Source organism: Numenius arquata, chromosome 1, assembly GCF_964106895.1.
Source record: "Numenius arquata chromosome 1, bNumArq3.hap1.1, whole genome shotgun sequence".
Lineage (NCBI taxonomy): Eukaryota > Metazoa > Chordata > Aves > Charadriiformes > Scolopacidae > Numenius > Numenius arquata.
Window position 1 is genome coordinate 15,706,634 of NC_133576.1, and position 13,898 is coordinate 15,720,531.

The 13,898-nt window shown below is 40.2% G+C and overlaps 1 protein-coding gene across 1 annotated transcript in view; it reads left to right on the top strand.

Annotated features, from left to right (window-relative positions):
• ZBTB20 (zinc finger and BTB domain containing 20) overlaps positions 1–13,898 on the top strand; it is a 168,375-nt gene that overhangs the window by 121,207 nt on the left and 33,270 nt on the right. The window contains exon 3 of the mRNA XM_074148599.1: positions 10,741–10,837. The gene's annotated coding sequence lies outside the window, so the exon portion shown is untranslated. The remainder of the gene's footprint in view (positions 1–10,740; positions 10,838–13,898) is intronic.

Below are 13,898 nucleotides of genomic sequence, written 5' to 3' on the forward strand. Positions count from 1 at the left end.
TCCACTAAGTTTTATTGTTTTCAAGTACTTCCAACAAACTTTCAAGAAAGATTATTCTGAGCTGAGAAAGATAATACATTTGGAAATAAAAGCTGAAGAGGAACATTTTTTATTATATCATCAGTTAAGTTTTTATTTGTTCATTACATGCCCACAATGTGAAGAGATGAACCTAAACTGAACTCTCAAAGCTGAACAAACCCAGAAGTCAAACTGACTTTCCAAAACCCTGGTTCCAATCCATCTCTTAAACTGAGAGAATATAGAAGTTTGGAATGGCTGAAGCCTGGCTCTTATGTTGGTAATACCATATAATCCAAGCTTAAATGCTCAGGTATGCTGATGGATTCTAAGAGAGGTCAGAAGGAAATGGTTTCTTTGGAAGACCTTGTGAAACAGTCTAGAACTGCCCTGTTTGCAAACAGTCTCCCCAGGGAAGTGGTCATGGCACTAAGCCTGTCGGCATTCAAGGAGGGTCTGGACAATGCTCTTAGTCATATGATTTAGTTTTAGGTATTTGTGCAAGGAGCAGGGAGTTGGACTCGATCATCCTTATGAGTCCCTTCCAACTTGAGTTATTCTATGATTCTATGATTCTTTCCCTTTGAAGAGTCTTGTGTTTGTTATTAACCAGAATCAGGATACTAAAGCTGATGGACCTGGTAGCATGTTTCTCTGCAGCAAAATTTTGTCTCATTTGGCAAGAAGACAGGCAGTCCAATGTCTCACAGAACAGTAGCAGTGTTACCAGTGAGAATTTCTTCCTTGACCTTCTACTGAATGAAAGTTCAGAATTTTTGTGACACCATAGTACTCGTCAGAAACTCCATCCTTCTGTGAACCACTCATGGGTTACAATGCAAATAATATTTTCAATTTATAAAGAAGTTTCTTTTGAAGACCCCATTATTGATTTGCAGCATTATCTATTAGCCTTGCACTAGTGAGGGAATTGCATGTTGTCCTTTACTTTTTCAAGGGGGAAACTTTACTTTTTCAGGGGGGTGAAAAAATAAGGGTTTGCCAGAACTAAGAGATGTACCAACTTTATCAAAATGTGGGCCTTCTCTAGAAGACAAAAGGAGAGTTCATATCTAAAAAGAGTCAGGCTTTCAGCTCAGGATCCAACCATGGCCTTTGCCATTCAAAGCTCATTCAAAACCAAATACTGCTGTCAGGTTTTCGTTTTGTTTCCTCTTGCTGCTTGGGCTGTGAAGCAAATTGCACGTACCGGACTGGCTTCTCAAGGCAGTGAGTGAAAAACAGCATTTTAAAATAATAGTTGCCAGGTCCTGCAGCTCAGAACTGTCATATTGCATGTTAAAAGCTGACTCCTTCCCGGAAGTGAGGTGTAAAAAGTAATATGAACGTGTGTGTGTGTGTGATTGTGCCTGTGCATGTCTCTGGGTCTGGGACTCAGACAGATTCCCTACCTGGAAATGGCTTGCTATTATTAGACATGCAGTTACCAGGGGTTATGTAAGACAATTGAAGCTCTGTTTTTTAACAGAGACATGATTCATGCTACTTGTAGTAACAGTAACCACCTCCAAACGAGACAGAAAGCAGACACAGACAAAAGGCTGAAGAAATCAATGCTGGCTGAGCACAGCCATCCTCCTGATACCTTCTGCCTCTCAAACAGCCATCGGGTTATCAGCAGTGGAGGTTAATGCTAATTCTGAAGACTTCTGGAGTTACTGAGCCAGTGCATCTGTATCGGCAGCGTTTGCAGAGAGCGGCTGAGGCTGCAGGAGCTGCAAGGAGGGACAGTGCTGGGCACACTTTGCCATGTTCCCGGCAACATCTCTGGTGTTCTGCAGGAGGCTGAGGGAACTGTGAGCAGAACTAGCACTCCTACTCTATTTTCTCAGTTACTCCTGCTGGGAAAGGCTGGAACCAAAACAACTTTTGGCTCCTCTGCAGTTAACACTTCTACACTCATTTTTATAGTAATGTGGAGGGAGAGTCGAGACCTGGAGTAGCTTTGAACTTCTGCCAGCACTCTTCATTAGAGCAAATTGAGAAATCTGATTGAACTAGAATAGCTCTGAGCTCCCCTACAGCTAAGATTCCTGATCCATCTCCTACAGTACTTCTTGCCGGTTGTGGCAGAGATCAGAATATCTGCAAGCACCTTCATAATTTTGTTCATCTGGGCCATTTTCTTATAACAATTTCTGTTGGGAGATAGCAGGAGTAAGGTAGCTGACAGATTGTCTACAGTCAAAGAGCCAATCTCCTCCTCACAGAATTTCTTTCCTCGCAGAATTTCTTTCCTGATAGGAGGAAGGATTATGTTCAGAATACCAAAGTGAACACCAACAGAGTCAGAGTTTCACCTTCCAGAAATAAAAGGCGGGGAAGTTGCTATCGGGTCCCCTCAAGTCACTGCCATTCCCTACCATGTCTCCTCTTCGAAGACTGTAGATCTCCTGTAAAATTTCATGTCAGCATCATCTAAACCGTTCTGCATAGTAACTTCTGCTGTCAAGGAAGAAGATGCTGAAGATTTGGAAATGGTCTTTTTAGCACTCAGGAGACAGCCCTCCTACGTTGGCAGAACTCATCCAACAACAGAGCCAACTGCCTTCAGTTTCATTCAAGAAAGTTTTGAAATGACCAGAGAAATAGCTTCTAAGAGCCACAGAAGAGAGCTGAATACTGAATTCCAATAAATCCTGAGAGTTTGTAATTTGCTAATACTGGAATAAGAATAACAACAATTATTGCTATGTTATTTTCCTTAGTGCATCATGCTGTATATACTGTACAGAGTAGAAATCACTTCAGCTACTATTAATGTTAGTAATCATTCTCCATCAGCCACACTGCATACACTTTTAGCAGAAAAGTGAAAAATAACTCCAAATGCCTTAAAAATGGCATTGTAGTCATATCCTGACTCTGTGCTTTCCTGGCATAGGGTATTTAAAACCCAGATCTGAACAACACAGCCAGCACTGACATCTCTACATTTCAGGCACGCTTAAGAAGAATCCTGTTTTGATGCAGATGATACATAACTTTAAAAAGCAAATAATTATCACAAATATACATCACACCTCAGGACACATTGCTGTCAGTGACTTGACATTTCAAATGATGAGTTTCACAAATGTGCATAACCATCAGATTTGATTGAACAATGTTTTAGAATAATTCACATGCTCATCTAGAACTTTTTTCATTGTGTTTTGGCATTGAAGCATGAAACAGGAAATCTACAGTGGATTTCTCTTTGCTTGTGAGGAAGCAAGTGCTTTGATCAGTTCTACATACTCCAAGGCTGTAGTCAGTTATTCCTCAATGGATAATGAAACCAAAGCCCAGAGTGACTCTGGTTCTCTGTGGATCCTGTGTGATATTTTATATATAGTTTTTGACATAAATCAAACAAGCTTTCATTTGTACAGTTTGAGGCCAGAGGCAGCAAGCACATGGGAAGATGGTATGAGAAAACACGTTTGTGGTGCTTTTTACCTAGTCTTTTCCCTGTATTGGTTACGGACTCTTTAATGATTGACTTGTAAGGGAAATCTTCAGAGACAGCAGACAGTCATCCAAAACAAAAAAAAAACAAAAACAAAACAAAAAAAAAATCAAAATCATCTGAGTGTTTTTCCTGACTGTCAGTAACACCGTTTAGTTCAGCATTCAGGCACTGGTGTTATGAATCTTAAAACTTGAGGAAAAGATTCCTTGTCTCAGACCTTGCCCCCCAGAATGCATGCAAACACGATTTTTATATAAATCTTCGTCTAGTAAAGGCAGGTAAAAATCCCGTAGGTTTCTTCCTCTCCTTATAAAACAAGTCCCATAATAAAAACTCAGTGAGAGGGAAGAATTCCATTAAGAGGATGCAAAGTTTTTTTTGGGGGGAAAGGATAGTGTTCAATTTTTCTGTTTATCTATTTGATAACCTGGCTTTTGGTGCTTGAGAAAACCAGACGTATGAGTGAAGGTTTTATTTCCTATTTTACCTTGAGGGAGTGGTTCTGTGACAAACGGATAAAATCTATTGAAATTTAATGTTGGTGGTATTCCATTATCCTACGTGGAATTATACCACAAATGAATGTAAAAAGTGCCTCACAGTTCCTGCAAGCAACAAGCTCCCAAAAAAACCCAAGATCTAATTACTTTTATAATTTACCATTTTCTGTCATCCTCCACACTCATGACTGTACTTCAGACTTGTTATTGAGATCAGCTTTCGGCATGAGATCTGCAAATTTGGTAGCCGGACATTGATACATCAAGTACTGTACCATTGTGACCAGGAGGGAGCAATGTATGGCAGAATCAGAGCCAATAGTGTAAATCTTCATTAGTGTTGTGTGTTGAGATTTTATAGTCCCTGCATCTAGGTAAAAATACATTATCAGTTTGCAAACCTGATTGCTGAAACATGGAGATCTGTTGAGGACATTCAGTACTTTCTTCAATTCACCAACATCTATGGGACTAAGAGTTTCAGGATTTATGCCACAGTGTTTGCAAGAACAGCATTCAATGAAACCAAAGTGATGTGTAGGGGAGAAGGAAAAAACTCAGCTCATTCTCCTCATATGCTTTCATTGTTTTTGTTCTTCCTGAAAAAATAATGTCCTTTCAGATTTCGTTTGACATCTCCATGATGTTGAACAGATTCGGAGAAATCACCAATATTTTGACAGGGTTCCTTGGCAATGAAATGTTCATGAAGCTCATCTGTCATGAGCTAATCTGGCTCATCTAGCCAAAGCAGTATCTTAGGCGGATATATTACCCAAACAATTTAATTTCTACACATTTTCTCCGTCTCTGGTGATTGCAGTGATAGCAACTCGTATTTCAGTTGCAGAAACATTGGTAGTAGCTGTGGCATAACTATATCTTTGATTTTGTGAGAACCTTGCTTAAGGTAGCAAGGCAGCGTCATGTTGTCCAAATGCTGCTTTCTTGATAACAAGGTAATACTCTGATTGTGCTGGCCGTCTTTAGCGCTCATGGCTTCAAAACCTTAACCTCTTACCTTGTTCCCCTCCCACCAACCTTTTGGTTTTCATACCATAATGCTGATGCCTTGTAACCCACAGCATCAGCACATGAATGCCTGAGGCTGTTTACACTCTCAAACTACTTCTATTAATAGTAAGTATCTGTAGAAAACTAGCACTCAAAACTCAACAACTGTAGCAGTATACAAGCACTACCCACAAATCAGTCTGTTCCTTGGGAAGTTTATGTAGGTGCAGTTCCACTGACCACAGAAGATTTACCCCATATTTGACACCAGCATCAATAAAATCGTAATTTTATATATTTGCCTCAGTCATACCCCACTTTAATGAATTGCTTTCAAAAGTATGTGGTTTGGTTCAACATTCAGATATGATTGTGAAAACTCCGTAGTAGGAATATAGAGAATTCCGTGTTGTTATACCCAGCAATGTTTTGCCAGAATAAGATACTTTTAAATTAATAATTGTGTATATAACTATACATATGTATATAGTTACCATATCTGTATATATCTGTCTACATGTGCAATACTGTTTCTTCTCTTTACCACTTGGGAAAAGGTAAATCATGGTCTGACACACTGTCATGGTTCAGTCTGGCATCATAGATTTTTTGCATTCATTTGAATGTCTGGCTGAATATTACATCAGGGCTTTTGGTGATCTGCTTCTGTTCTGATTAAGCCTACCAACTACTAACGTTTAGTTGTCTCTTCAAGATACCAGTTATCTTCAACATTTCAAATCAGATGTGCAAAATCCAAACAGATGCTTAACATTTGCCTAACTGCCCACAGTGAGGTGCAGCCAAGAGAGCAACCTACGCTCTGCTTGGGCATCATCTAACCTGTTTCTCTGCAAGTGTGGGGTTTATATACCCAAGATACTAAACATGATGAGATCTTCATTAATGGAAAATAGGCAGCACACTGATTTGTATCTTAAATGACAGAGAACTTTTGGAAAAGTTTAGGATTGAGACCTTGTACCACTGCCCAGGACAGGAGGCACCATTTGGCATGGGGACTGGAAAGAAAAGTCATTAGGAGAAGTTATCTTTTTGGACCTTAGCTCTTGGGTATGGTTAGCTGTTGCATTGAGAATACTGCTTGCAAATAGAAAGAAATATCAGAAAAATCAACAGATGAAAGCGAGACAGAGAAAATGCCTGTTCCAAGTGCCCAAACTTAAAAGAATTGCAGCTTAAGGGAAGTGAAATTCTATAGTATCAGATAAAAGGCAGAGAAAGAAGGGAAAAAGAAATACATACAGACAAGTAAGAGAGGGTTTGTGAGACAGAAAGTGGGAATATGATGTAGACTTTACTACAAACTACATTGTTATTCCAGATTTCAGTAAGTACCCCTGGGACTTCAGGAAGAGATATTTTCTGTAGTACCTTTGCAAAGATGTCCTTATGGGAAATTGGCCTTTACCAGGCTAGAGTAGTCCAGCCTCTTCAAACAGTCTTTCTGCAAATGTCTAATCCATTAACAAATTAATTTCTGAATTTCAGGCCCAATTACTGATAGTGGACATACAGTGTTCCCAGTAGAGTACAGAAATGAGCAGTTTCCTCTCCTAGATGAAGCCCTGACTATTGTGAAAAATTCATGCTATGGCCTTCTGATAGCGTGTCCTGTGCTGCTAAATTTTTCTATTTTCTGTGGCACAAGTTCTGACCTCTGTTGGAAGGGTGTTTTTTATTCCAGTCCATCTTGATTTCTGTTTAAGACACTGTGGTTCAATATCTACCCATAGGTAGCCAACAGCTGAACCTTGTTAATGTAACATAAATGCCGCAGTATGCCCTAGTCAGAGGACGTCCCTTCTTTTGAAAAAGAAACATTAAAATGCATCTGGAATAACCCACTTCACAGTGCAAGTTGACTCTTGAATCATGTTTGTGTTCTTGTCTTATCCTTCTCATTGCCACTTTGAGAATTTCACCTAAAATGCTACTTCCAGAGAGAAAAAGTGACCAAAAAAGAATTGCATTTAGACTAGTCAGCTCAGTCTGAAAATATATCATAATTGTGAAAGCATCAATTAAAACTGACCCCACCGTACTCAAGAGACCTGTACAATATGTGGATTAAGATCAGACATGTTAACTTCTGTGGCACTGGCAAATTCTTATTTTCCATTGCCTCATGATAGACAGTGCTGTGCCAGCACAGCAAATAAGAATAATCAGAAATCAGCTCTTTTAATTTTTTCACTACTAAGGATCACACAGAAGGCAGAAGGAAGCAGACTTCTGAAGATATCAGGGAAAATAGTATTGCAGGGATAAAATAAATAGCAATTAACTAAAAAAAAAATTCAAGTCCCCTTGGTCAGGACTTACTAAGAGAAAGTAACAGAAGACTGTGATACCAGCTGTCAAGCAAAGAAAAAGAGCTGATCTGCTGATTGTCTCTTGCAGGTCAGACATATGAGTGCCCCTAACAAACAGGGATGTGTCTGATGGTGTCTCTGAGCAGAAAGAAGTACAGCCAAGGGGAGAAATAGAAATGTCCTGCAGGGAATCAACCTAGAAAAAGCAAATTTCATGACCAAGCACCAGCAGGAAGTTGATGTTTCTAATATTTAAGTCATCTGTAAAGGAAATATTGTCATGGTGTTTTGTGTAAAGAGCAGTCAGGCCAATGCTTAGTTATGTGTGTTTTAAGTAATCTGATATGACAGACCACATCAGATCAATGGTGCTGATTAATGAACAGCTCTGGAAAGGTAGCTAACGAGAGATGAAAGGGTCAAGACACAAATTTCAGGAGGAAGGAGAAGGAGGATCAGTGCCTCAGAATATGGAGTTATGGTCCAGGAGCCCATTAATCATCAGCATTATTATGTAAAGTACCACATTTTCTCCTGACTTTATGCCCACTGCAACTCTACTGAAGCCAGTATAGAATTGACCTAAAGTGTACATCTTAAATCACAATCTGTAGTACATCACTGCTATCACAAAACGAACCTTCCTTAATAAAAACAGTAATACGATTAATGTTTCTTACACCCTCTAAATTACCAGATAAAGCTTGGGAAGAACAAGGTGAAATAAAAGTGAGTATATATAAAATGCCCAAGTTACTATCATTAGTGGAAATATTTAAGTAATAAGAGTCTGCATTTCTGTAATGCATTCATGCAGAAAACTTATCCTCCAAAATCTTAATTAAGCACACAGTACCTCATGGAGCAGAAATGTTAACACTTTCCTTTTCTGGAAAGAGGAGCCCAAGGTAGAGAGGGGAGAAGTGACTTAACCCGATGTCACACATCCCATTCCCCTGTTGTCCTTCTTGTCTCTCTTTTTGCCCAATCTTCTCATGGTCAAAAATCCCTTTCCTCTAATTTTTCCCAAACTAGATTAAGACTTTTAGAAAAATCTAGGGGTGTTTCCTTCTCTGTTTCACTCCCCATGTGTTCTGAAACACTATCAGCTTTGTTGATTTTATGTACTTAAAATGTGCTTATCAAGTGCTGATGATCTCAGTGCTTTACACTTATCACACTGGAGGAAAAGAGATGTATTCTCCCAGGCCATAGCAAAAATGACGGAGAAAGATGAAGATATTTTAAGTGTTGCCTTTCACAGAGATTTTAGTGCCCAGATTTTGTAGAAGACTTTGAACAGCCGATCTCTAACAACTTGTCTGCCTGACCCTTGATGTGGAGCCAGATTGAGTGCTAGGCAGTGCTACATTAGAGAGCCACTTGGATTGGGATCCCAGAGATTGGAAGAGCAATAATGACACAAAAAGAGAGGTGACAAAATATGCAGGATTAGTACATGCAGTTCTTAGGCTTCTCTTCTGTGAAATTAGGAGTGAAGTGAGCAGGAGTTCTGCCGAAGTAAAGACAAAAGACCCCATCCTGTGATTTTTCTGCTTCTAGTACAAGTTAAAAATGCATGTTAACTGAAGTACTAGGCATTCTTTAAGGCATGCAGGATTTATGCCTTAAAAAGGTGAGCAACAGCCAGATAAAAGACACACTGATGTGTGCAAAGTGGATATAAGAAGCAAGGTCAGCGTTAACAGAACAGGTGGGGCATATATTGAAGTGAGGAGGAGAGCATGAAAGTAAGCCATGCTGAGTGTTAGAAAGGACTTAAATCTACAGAATCCTTGGGCGTTACTGCACCTTTGAAATTCAATCCTTGGTACTGGTCAAAGGTGTCACTGTTTTATGTAATTCTTTTGAGCTAACCTGATGCTGGCATAAGGTTCCTCTCCCAAGCCCTGGTGAAACTCAGGATCAGGCTAAGTTGAGGATTTTTTGTGTGTGTGTTTAAATTTACTCAATTTGCAATTCAAAGCAGTCTTCCAAGAGGGGAGAACCTACAAAAACTGGAATCAAAGAAAATGTTTACTTGAGCCCCTGTGAAGTGTAGCTGCCAGATTTCATGTAGCTTGTTGAAATCAGTATGTAGCATATATCCCAGTCACCAATAAACGTCATCATTACAAAATGTATAAATTGAACACAAAACTGAATGTATATTTTGTGAAGTACATTATTACAGTGTCATCTAAAATCCTTCATTGTGTCTGCTGGTGCTCATTCCAGTGTTCCTGCTGCACGAACAGTGGGGTTTTTTTATTGTGTTGCATTTACAGACATAAATTCCAACTTGCACAGTGACATTAACTACCTGTGAAATAACAATTACATCTCTTATCATTTTTTCTTCACCTTCTTGATTTCTTTGATAAAGCAAATATTTGCTTTTCTTGTCTGATCAGAGTAGGCAAAATCATTTATTCATGGAAATAGCACCATTGGCTTCACTGTGGGTAGGACTGAATATGCTGATGTCCCAGGAGTTCTTTGCATAAGTGAAGTGAGCAGGATTCAATTCTGTCCCTGGATGTTAACTTCAGACATACTTCCAACATCCACAATGAGCCACCCAAAGATCATAAGAAGCTAGCATAGGAGGAGTTCTGTTAGTCTAGAGAGAGATTCAAGTGCCCCAAAAATGTAAATACTCCCAAAAACTTAGGTCTGGGTGGTGAAATCACCCTCTAATAAATATTGGAGCTGAGGTTGTTCTTTGGATCCCTTTCTGTATTAGTCCACTGAGTCCAACTCCCTCTTTAGCTCAGGATGTCAGACATAAAACTGCTGCCAAGCTGAATCTCTCCTGAAAGGCTGACAATAAGTTACTTCACTGGTCTCACCGCAGTAGACCTGGTGGCTGATGGGAGATAAGTGGGGTTTCTGCTTCAATATGAACCATCATTTATGTGATGTAAAGACAGCAAAAGAAGCGAAGGGGGATTTTTCCTTCCTTTTCCTGCCTTTCAGTCCTGAGGAAGTGTTTGTTGCTGCTCTGAACAGGACTGGCCTTGTTGTTCAGATGAGATGCACTGGAGTGCCAAGTTTGTGCTAGCTCTCCATCACTGCTCCGTGCTCATGCCATTAGAGTGAGCAACTTCTCAGAATGAATCCTACTGATAGCGCTTTGCTGGCTAATCCTCCCTCTCCTCCTCACTTCACCAGAATAGGTTGCATGGTCAGACTGGGGCAACCGGGGACTGACTCTGTTGTCATTTGCAGCCAGGGCTGGAGGGATTGAAGCGGGAATAATTTGGCCCTACCAGGCTGCAGCCAGCTGTACTGACAGCAGAGAATGCCAGTTAGTGTTGCAGCGAGTTTTCTTGCTCTCAGTAAATAATTATTATTTTCCCCTGACCTTTCCTTTTGGTTCTTTCTGGTACAGACACAGCCTCTCTCTGTTCCCTGCCCCAATGAACGTCTGCACTAGGTCCAAGGCTTGGAGTAATTTACCTGAAGAGTGATACCATTTGGAAGCCACTGTAAGTATATTTTATCTCTTATAAAAGACTTCTTGTTTCAGAAAAAAAAAAAAGACATCTTTAAAAAACAAAAACAAACTGCAGCACCTGTGAGCATTACTGATCAGGGTAAGCTAAGTTTTGCTTTTGAAATTTGCAAGGAACTATGTGGGCAAAAAATATGTCAATAAAAAACTTAAATATTTGAGTTGTAGCCTCACAGCATAGTTCAGCAATGGCTGGTTTGATCTACTTGTATCTTTTAGTTTGGCAGGTTCTCCCTGCTTACTGCTCAAGTTCGTGCTGTTCTAGGTGGTTCATCCACGTTTGTCTTTGGAATGTTTATCTAATTTTTTATTCCTATTGCTTTTTAATGAGACACCTTTCCTCTCATTGGTGTTCCATGCAATGCATATTGAATTTACTGCAATTGCTTAAAGATTTAAGCTGTTCTTTCCAGGCCTTGAGTAATTTGTGATTAGGGCTGGTATTTCTTAAGGCTATTACAGGTGAAGTTGCCTGAGAGAAATTGACTTTGTGTTGTGGTTTTATTATGCTCTGGAATTATCAACTGTATGTTATTTGCACTTTTTTTCCCCTGTAGAGCTCATAGTTTTGATAAGTTGTGATCAATTTTTAGTGCTTCCCAGTATTGCCACAGTGTTGCTGTAGCTGAGATGCTCTGAGGGTGTAAGTCAGATAAGTTTTGCAGGCAGGGCCTAACTTTCATGAGACTTGTGGTTTAGATGGAAAAAATGGAGAAATTTGAGGGCACATAAGCCCCACTTCAGGTCTGAAACAGACCCAGCAAATTTCAGTCTTAGTTTAACTTAATCTCCGAGTTCAACTTAATTATGTTAATCAGTCTCCTGTAAGGGATTTTGGAGTTTATTTTACTTTTCTGCCTTGATTAAATTTTCCAGGCTTTTATTGCACTACAACATTGGGCCTCTCTTGTCAGTTCTCTGTGCCTCCCATTCTTGCTCTGCAGTGTTCTGCTGGGATTTCTCTTTCGTATTACATTTTATGGTGATGTTTTTAGGAGTTTGTGTTTTCCATTGTATGACACAAACTTGCAATCAGAGATTTTAAACAAACTGCCAGTCATGTAGCTGTAACAGCATGAAGATCAATGTGGCTGCAAAATCATCAGAGAAGCTGTGTGAATATTCAGGCAGTCAGCCTGTGCAGGACTTTTAACTACTGAAGCAACACTTCTGGCAGGAAAACTGGGATGGCTCAGGTGGTTTAAAGCAAGCCTGTCTCGGGAAGCTTTGCCCTCAGCCCTGGCATTCAGTGTGCCCTGAATTTTGAGGTGAGGTCTCTGGGCAGATTTCAGTGCCTTTTTTGCTGTTCATTTGGGCTTTTGTTTTTTTATATTCAATGATTGTACTCATCTCTCTCTCTTTCACTTTGTCAGTTTCTAAATATGTATTGTCAATGTCATGTCTGGAAGAGACACAACACTGGCAGTGATAAGCACTGATATCAGGAGCTGTGTTAGTCGCACACAGGCAGAGGAAGAATGTGTAGCAGAACACTCAGGAAAAATATCGCTTAAAATCAAACGTGAACTATTTTCACACTCATATTTTTAGGATATGAAAAGCCAGTTGTGGTTTGTTTGGGGTTTTTTTTAATTATATACAGTCTCTGTGAATTACTAAGGTTACAGACGAACTGTCCACCAACACAGACCATAAATGCAGTCCTCGGGCACTACAGGCATCTCTGACCTGAGGGCACTTACTAGAAGGTGATGCTGTGCCTGTGAGGAGGAGAAATAATGCCTGGAACATGGGTGGGCAGGCTCAGCCAGCAGTAGCACTTGTAACAACATCAGCAACCCTGTGGCATGTTCCCTCCGTGCTGTTTAGTATGCGATGAACAAAGGTCTGGTTGGTGACCCAGCCCTCCCTGTATTCAGAGGCTGAAAACTGCCTCATTATTGTTCATTATGTAGTATTATTCTCATGCAGTCACATTATCATAGCTTCCCCTGAGAGCCAGGATGCTACTGTGGGTTCTGCACGGCTACACTGGTTCCTATACCTGAGCTAATTTGTTCGTTGCTAACCTGGTGTCTCCACAGGACAGAGAGCTGTTCCCTGTGTAAGGGAAGGTTCAAGCATTAGTTATAGCTGCTGTGGGAGAAGTACAACAACATACATTGCCTATTTTTGACAGAGACCTGGTTTGGTGGCTCCGCTGTGAGAACATGTTAACTCATTGAGGGGAAATTCATTCCAAACTCAAGTACTGGTTGCAAGGGAGGCACGTGGAAAAAAATCGTGTGGAGACCAAGTGGAGGGTTGGGGGAGAGAAGGCTGTGATGCCGTGAAAGCCCAAAATCAGGACTCAATAGTCAGAATGACTATTAAGCAGGTATTCTTTATTGCAACGCTGGACGCACAGGGGATTGCTCCTCCAAATGTGCGTGCCAGGCAGAGTTAGTTTCACAATATATATACACGCTATATATACATGTTTATGCGATTTCCAAGAACTAATTAACATATTCATTATATTTCCAAGAATTAATTGTTATCATGACTGGTTCTATATGTCTCATTGGTCTTGGAGCCTGCTGTTCTCAGAGATAAGTTCTTTCTACAAGGTTACACTGTCCTATAGCATCCTGTTCTCATGGATAATTTCCTCTTACAAAGTTACATTCGTGCTGACCTATACAATGGCTACATGCATACATGCCTAAAAACCAAAACACTCACAGTATTTGCTAACTCATGCTTATGCTAAGAGTGGCTTAGTTACGTCAAGCAAACCTTCAAGCCACACTCAGCCCTATTTCTTAATTCAGCTGTATGCGAGAGTGGTAGCAAGAAGGGGGGAGTGTAGCAGGGTTTTTAAAGGCATTCCAAAGCTCAGAGGTAGTAATTAGTTTCTAGATAGCTTTGAGGTTAGGACATCCAAAATAATGTCTGTTCTGCCTTCAAATTAAACAGAAAGGAGCCGGTTCTGTTTTGCCGCCAGTGCCCGGATCATTGCAGTCACTGCAGCCAGCGCCCAGGTCATTGCAGTCACTGCAGCATTGTGAGTTGTCCATCATTTGAGACCTTGT